Genomic DNA, 7780 nt, shown 5'->3' on the forward strand with positions numbered 1-7780 from the left:
TTTTTTAATTTTTATTTATTTATTTATTTATTTATTTATTTTTGGCTGTGTTGGGTCTTCGGTTCGTGCGAGGGCTTTCTCCAGTTGCGGCAAGCGGGGGCCACTCTTCATCGCGGTGCGGGGACCGCTCTTCATCACGGTGCGCGGGCCTTTCTCTATCGCGGCCCCTCCCGTTGCGGGGCACAGGCTCCAGACGCGCAGGCTCAGCAATTGTGGCTCACGGGCCCAGCTGCTCCGTGGCATGTGGGATCTTCCCAGACCAGGGCTCGAACCCGTGTCCCCTGCATTAGCAGGCAGATTCTCAACCACTGCGCCACCAGGGAAGCCCTTAAGTGATACCCTTAACTTTGGGCTTGGCCAGGTGATTTCCTTTGGCCAATGAAAGGTGAGTAGAAATGACATGCCACTTCTAAACAGAAGCTTTATGAGACACCAAGGGGATCCATTTTTATTTTCCTTCTGCCGGAAGAACAGCCATGATGAAAGTTGCTCCTTCAGCTGGGATCCTGAAATTAGTACGACACATAAAGCAGAGACACAGCTGACCAGAAGCTGAAAGGTCAGGTAGGTATGAAATTACCCTTTTTTTTTTTTATGAATTTATTTATTTTATTTATTTTTATTTTTGGCTGTGTTGGGTCTTCCTTCCTGTGCGTGGGCTTTCTCTAGTTGCGGCGAGCAGGGGCTACTCTTCATTGAGGTGTGTGGGCTTCTCATTGCAGTGGCTTCTCTTGTTGCGGAGCACGGACTCTAGGCACATGGGCTTCAGTAGTTGTGGCACACGGGCTCAGTAGTTGTGGCTCGTGGGCTCTAGAGCGTACGCTCAGTAGTTGTGGCGCACGGGCTCAGTTGCTCCGCGGCATGTGGGATCTTCCCGGACCAGGGCTCGAACCTGTAACCCCTGCATTGGCAGGTGGACTCTTAACCTCTACACCACCAGGGAAGTCCTGAAATTATCCTTTATTATTATAAACCATTGAGATTTGTCTGTTAACTCGGCATAACCTAGCAAAAGTTGACTTATATGAGAAACAAGGTACTCCATTTCTTAAGGTCTTACTTCTTACTGGCCTCTGAGCTAGTCATAGGATTAACTGATTAGTAATTTTTCCACAAACAAGATACTCTGATGTCATAAATCCTAGGTTTGCTTACTCCTCTTTACTATTTTTTGCTTACTCAGGTAAAAATATGCTGAGCAGAACAAAATTAACACAGGAGAAATGTTAGTGCACATGATACAACCTGGACTCAGGGCATCTGTGTTTTAAAAAAATTAAAGCAGAGGGTAGTGGTGGTTAAGGAAGAACAAAACCCATTGGTAGCCCAGAAAGTTCACAGCTAGGTCACAGGTTAAAAAGTGGTAGAAAATATCAGTGAAAAGTTCTACATTTTCACATAAACTAAGCTAAACTAAATCTGGCTCTCCAGCCTAGTTTGGTAAATATTTTTCCCAAAACACTAATTTTCTGCCTTTTTGGACTCTCACAAGCACTTGCTGCGATACCATCCCTGAGGCAATGACAAAATAAACAGATACACTGTCCCTGTTTACCTTTTTCTTAGAACTGAAAAACTCCAATCTGAGTTCAACAAATTCAAAGGTAATAAATAAATATAGGAAAACTGATCCACATAAACACATACTGCTGCAAAAGGTTTTACAAAACAAGTTTATAAACTAAGATTATAACTTAGTCACAACAAAAAAAGCAGAAATTTATTCAACCAATCTCAAAGACACACCAACCACTCCCCAGCCCGCCCCACCCCCTGAAAAGGGCTACAGCAAACAATAAAGGAAGGAATGAACAAAGTCCCTTCTTTACAAAAGGCAACATTCTCAGAACTTTAGGAGATACAAAAGATAAAATGAGATACTTGCACTTACGGAATTGAGTGGAAAAGATGTAAATAAATTAAAAGTTTTAAGTATTAATAAATAAATAACAATATTTTTTTTTAAAGGAAAAAAAAAAAAGTAACAACATGTGCCTTTAGGCCCTGACATGAAATATTTTGGGGAAAACCTGGCAAAAAAGGCCTGAACTATACACGCCCTGACCAAATACCACAATATCAAAATTTGTCCTTGCCCCAAGAAGTAGACTGGATTAACAGCCAGTGGCTATGACCTTAAACAAGGAACATCCAAAGTCGCTGTGTCCCTTCCATAAAGATATATGCTAGGTCCGGGCAGCCGAAGAGTGTGGTTAGCAAGATGAACAAAGGTGCGCAGATGAGAGCAGCAATTAACCAAAAGTTGATAGAAACCGGAGAAAGAGAAGGCCTCAAAGAGTTGCTGAGAGCTAAATTAATTGAATGTGGCTGGAAGGATCAGTTGAAGGCACACTGTAAAGGTAATTAAAGAAAAAGGACTAGAACACGTTACTGTTGATGACTTGGTGGCTGAAATCACACCAAAAGGCAGAGCCCTGGTACCTGACAGTGTAAAGAAGGAGCTCCTACAAAGAATAAGAACATTCCTTGCTCAGCATGCCAGCCGTTAAGATTGAATTAGATTGTGTTGTTTTGTGGTTTTATTTCTGAAAGTAAAACTTGCCATAAATTAGGAATTGATTTCCCAAAATAAAATCCTTTTTTGTATGATGGTATACAGTTTTCAGTAATGATGTATACAATTGTATTGATATTTTTCCCTAAATGTGTTATTTTAATAAATATCTCATGAATTAAAAAAAAAAAAAAGATATATGCTGAGGAAGAAAAGTATATTCAATATCCTGCTTAGGTCTTCTTTGTTTAGAAAACCTGGCTGCTTGTTCAGTCTTTTATTACACATCTCCGTAAACAAATTGGGAGAAATTTGGCTCTCTGTATTCCCTGATAAGATGTAGGAAAACTGGGATTGGGGGGACAATAATGTGGGCCAACAATTTTAGCCCAGGACAGATATTAATAAATATTGGGCCATACATCTGCCCTATGTACCTACCTGGCACTCATTTAGATATTCCCCACAAAGACTTGGCTGTAGACAAATCCACTCCTAGGTCCATACCAACTGCCAAGTACATCAGGCAAACCACTAAGATTACTAAAACCTCCCACTTTTGGTGTATTCTTCAATACACCATCTTCCAACTGATCCCCCCATAATAAAACTCATGCAAGTGCCCCTTTAATTTAAAAAATTTTTAACTGTTATAAAAGCTTCCATTTGAAAAATTTTTATGAAAGAGATTAAAAAAAAAATACTTTCGATTCCCTGATTCCAAACATTTAGTTATGAAAATGCACTTATTTCTTACCTTATCAATATATTTACACTTACAAGGATTCATCTTGCACCAGTCTTCTACATCGAAAAATTACAGCCCACAATAGACCAAATTCAAGAATTTCCTTTTATATAATGAATGTCGGCTCATCTTTCTCAGTTCTATTAAGTTGCAAATTCTGTGAAACTAGTTCACTTTAAAAAGTAAGTTACAAAGTTAGCCTCAATGGGGAAAAAAATTTTGCTGGCACAAGAAAAAATTAGTGATGAAATTTGACCTTAACAAATTATTTGATGTGAATACAAAGGCCTCTGGCTTGTGAAGACTGTATTTTAGTTCCTAGCTACTGAATGAAAAGAAAAATGTATCAACTTACCAACAACTGATGCACCTCTTTCTGCAAAAGCCAGGGCATAGGCTCGGCCCAATCCTATTGAAAACAAAAGAAAAAAATCAGAAGGTTGAGCAAATGTTAGCATAATTTTTCTGGTCCACTCAACTCAATCCCTATTGCAAAGTAACTGGTGAGCAATTAATTACATTACAAAGGTAGAGCTTTCATTGGTACTCTCAGCCTCTACTTCACCTACTTCTACTTTCAGGGGTTGGAAAGCTTAAAACTGTATTTTCCACCTATTCTACCTACCATTTCCTATCATTCTACCTAGCTTCTAGGATGGACGCTAGATGTGAATTGGGTTCCACCATTAAACGCATTTGCATGAAATGTGGAAGGAGGGAATGAGGCAGAAGCCACCTTACTGTGACTTTTGGATGTTACTGTTGGTTAAGAAGCTGATTTCTTGAGGCTTCCTAGGTATTAAGCAGGTATAGTGGCAGCTTCTAGATCTAGCTCCCTAATTTCTGGATGGCAGCTTCCATTCTCTAGATCCCTGGGGCCAGTGGCTATTTGGGCTGTGGCAGTTCCAATGGTAGCCTCAGAGGTAGTGGCTCCCCTAATGGACCAGTTTTATACTGTTCCATAAGGAATTCCAAGAGGAACTGCCTAAAACCCAACTGCTTAAATTAAGTCCTTTCCTGTTTCAAATATCTAGTGGTTTCTATATCCTGCTCTGAACCTTGACTACATAATCACCACACACAGGAAATATTTAATTCACACTCAAAGGTATGAGGTGTAAATTTATACATCCAAAAATGGATACGTGCCCATATAAATTGTATAGGCAGAGAATATCTCAGGAAGACTATATAAGAGACAGGCAATTAGGGGTTACCTCTGGGGAACAGAATTATGTAACTAGCAACAAGGGGTGGAAAGCTTACTTCTGCATTGTTTAAATTATTTTAACATGCACACGTTTTTTTGTTTTTTTGTTTTTTTCCTTTTTGCATGGAAATTTAGTCTGCCCAGTTTTACAGAACATCCCTTACAATTGCCCAGGCCCAGGTCCTTCCCCCCAGATAAGCCTTTGATAACATTCTCCATGTCTCCCATTGTTACTGGTCAGCAGAAGGGTTTCACTTCTTCTGGTGTCAATGTGGATAATCTGAATTTCCCTGAGCAGGCTGGACACCTGAGGGGTGACCAGCACCACCAGCCTCCTGGTGGCCCTGTGGTCCCGCAATGATTGCCCCAGCACCAAGGCCCCCTGGCAGTAGACGTCATTGGTAGCCAGCGTGACAAACGCCTGGTCAGACACCGGCATGGTTTGAGGCCCAACGCGCCGTGGGCACCGGGCGGCCAAGTGCGCCTGGGCGCGGGGCGGGCTCGAGCAGGGCCTGGCGGAGGCGTCGTCTCCAGGCGACCCGCGCGGACTTCCAGGCCTGCGGCGCTCCGGCAGCCTCTGCCCGGGCCGGCGTCACTGCCCTGCGCCCACCACGCGTCCCCGGTGCCCTAGCGCCTCGGCCCGGGCGGCGGCGGCGGGGCTGCGCTCCGGAACCACGGCCCCGCCCCCGCTCTGCCGCCCCGGGCGCCGGTCCACGCGGCCGCCGCGCCAGGCCGGCGCCGCCTTGTGCCCCTGACGCCCCGTGCACACGTTTTTTAAAATGTAATTGAGAAATTTAATTGGTAGTTTAAATTTAATTTGAATTAATTGATAAACATGTAAACAAATATTGAGATGGCTAAATTATCAGGCTCTTCTAAAAAGAACCCAAACTATAAAGTTTTCCAAAACCAAAAGATCACCAAATAATTTATTTTAAAATTTAATCCACTCTGAATGGATGAGAGAGAACCCACCCAATATAATAACTCAAGTCTCCTCATATTTTATCAGATCTAGGCTGAAGCACTTGCTCGAAACATGAGGTTTTCAGAGAAATCAAATACTCATAACCAGAACGCAAAAAAAAAAAAAAAAGGTAACAAAGTAGAAAATCATCAGATGAAAGGAATGGGGTATGTCTCTCGTAGAGATTGATCTAAGTTAATCAGAGAATTATCTCAAAACCAAGCTATACAATTCTCTGAAAAGATATGTCAGTAATCTACTTTTACCATAAAGGCCCATGCAAACTGTACACAAATCTGTATGTAAAGTTAAAAGTGACATTCTCCTCCCTGTTTCCCTGTAACACCACTCGTCCATTAACAGGTTCGTTAAGTGTCCTCCAACGTTTTTATATCTGTGCTTACATAAACATTATTTAAATATTTTATGTGTCTTTGTCTCCCCAACTAAACTAGAAGGTCCTTGTAGGTTGAGATTATGTCATTCTTTTACATTTCCCACAATGCCCAGCACATCTTTACAGTCAAAATGCACAAAAAGTTAAAGCCAAGAGCCTCTATTTTCTCTTAATCCTCTTTTAAATCCTGTCTTAACTTTCTCCCACACCGAAGTTCATTGTCAACCGTCCTCTCTCCCCCATTTCTCTTCTGACCTTAACTTCTTTAGCACTGTCAAATATCAGTTGATTCTTTTCTCACAGTGCTTGTTCAGTGCTCTCTTCAGTGGGTTAGACTTCTCTCTGCTTCAAGCTGACAGAGCCTCTGAGATTAGCTTCCTGGACTATTTCACCTTCTAGCTTTACCAATCAAAGGAAGTCAAATGACTTCGAAACCTCTCCTGACTCCAGAATCTCCAACTACTCACACACTTCTCACTATCTCCAGAGCTACAGCTTGCTATTTTATAACCATCTCAAATTCACAATGGCCAGACTCCCTTCTTCCACGGCCCACCTCCACCACTCTCACAACTACATCCCCAGCAACTACTACAATCAGCTAATAAATACGAATTCCCGTTATACCACCCATCACGGCAAAATTGTTTCCCTTAATCCTAGACAATTCTAAACCTCTCCTTCCAGGTCTCCCATTAAACTATTCAATATTCCAAGCTAAACAACAGCACCTGAATAGTGCAAAGATATTTCTATTCATCTCTAGAACATGCGTGGGTTGGAGTCAGACTAATTCCCAGACACAGGCCTGGCAGGCATTCACGGACACCCTCCTGGGATGTTTAGCAGTGCCTCAATTCTACAGATATGTATCCTTAAATGAGAACCCCAAGACCTCAAGGACAACAGTCTTCATGAGAGGACTGGAATTAGATCTCAATCTCTCTTTCATAATGATGGCCCAGTGTAGACCTAATGACAGTCTCAACTTTACCACAAAATTATATCTGCCCCAGATCAGTATTCAAATCTAATGGCTAGTAATTATATCATAATCCAGGCTCTTTAAAATACGGATCAGTTCATGAACAGGAGGTGCTAAATTCAGAACTGTCTAGTCACAACCCATTAATACTTCACAAAATCAATTTAGTGGGTTGTAATCTGCATTTACTTAATGAAACAGAATAGAAACGTTCAAAGTGCACTGCATTTACTATGTACCGTGTCATGAGCTTGTTTCAAATATGGTGCGTGTGTGTGTGTGTGTGTGTGTGTGTGTGTGTGCATACCAGGTCCTGGTATAAAATGTATTTCATACTGTGAATCACTCACTGTCAAAAGAGGTTTAAAACATGAGTGCTTTACTTAATTATTTCCATCAAAAGCAAAGTGTAAACAAAATGTTTTCCCAAAAACATAATCATTTTAGAATAAATATAGCTACGGATAGAAAACATTTGGCCACCAATTAATACTAAAGATATTTTCTGAAAGGAAGCATGTGAATCCATTTTATAAATGGAGACGTGAAAATACGTATGAATTAACTGTCAGAATTCCACTGTTTGTGACTTCTAATAGATAATTCATATTAATTCTGCATTAGGTCCATTCTAGGTATAAGGCACTACCAGTGGGTAATCAAAGGCCCGTAAGGTCAACATCCCTGCACTTGGAGATTACAGAGATCATGGACAGGTGGGAAATAGTGTAAAACCTCACTGCAAAGCATCCGTGTGGGTATGAGTGGTTTGTCTTAAATTTTGTCCTTTAAAAATAGGGTTATTTGGGGACTTCCCTGGTGGTGCAGTGGTTAAGAATCCGCCTGCCAATGCAGGGGACACGGGTTCGAGCCCTGGTCCGGGAAGATCCCACATGCCGTGGAGCAACTAAACCTGCGCGCCTAGAGCCCGGCTCTGCGACAAGAGAAGCCACCGCAA

The 7780-nt window shown here is 41.6% G+C and overlaps 1 pseudogene; it reads left to right on the forward strand.

Annotated features, from left to right (window-relative positions):
- The first annotated feature begins 2215 nt into the window (after positions 1-2215).
- Positions 2216-2510, forward strand: LOC130707399 (transcription and mRNA export factor ENY2-like; annotated as a pseudogene).
- The last annotated feature ends 5270 nt before the right edge of the window (positions 2511-7780 follow it).

The sequence above is a fragment of the Balaenoptera acutorostrata genome, chromosome 2 (assembly GCF_949987535.1).
Source record: "Balaenoptera acutorostrata chromosome 2, mBalAcu1.1, whole genome shotgun sequence".
Taxonomy (NCBI): Eukaryota; Metazoa; Chordata; class Mammalia; order Artiodactyla; family Balaenopteridae; genus Balaenoptera; species Balaenoptera acutorostrata.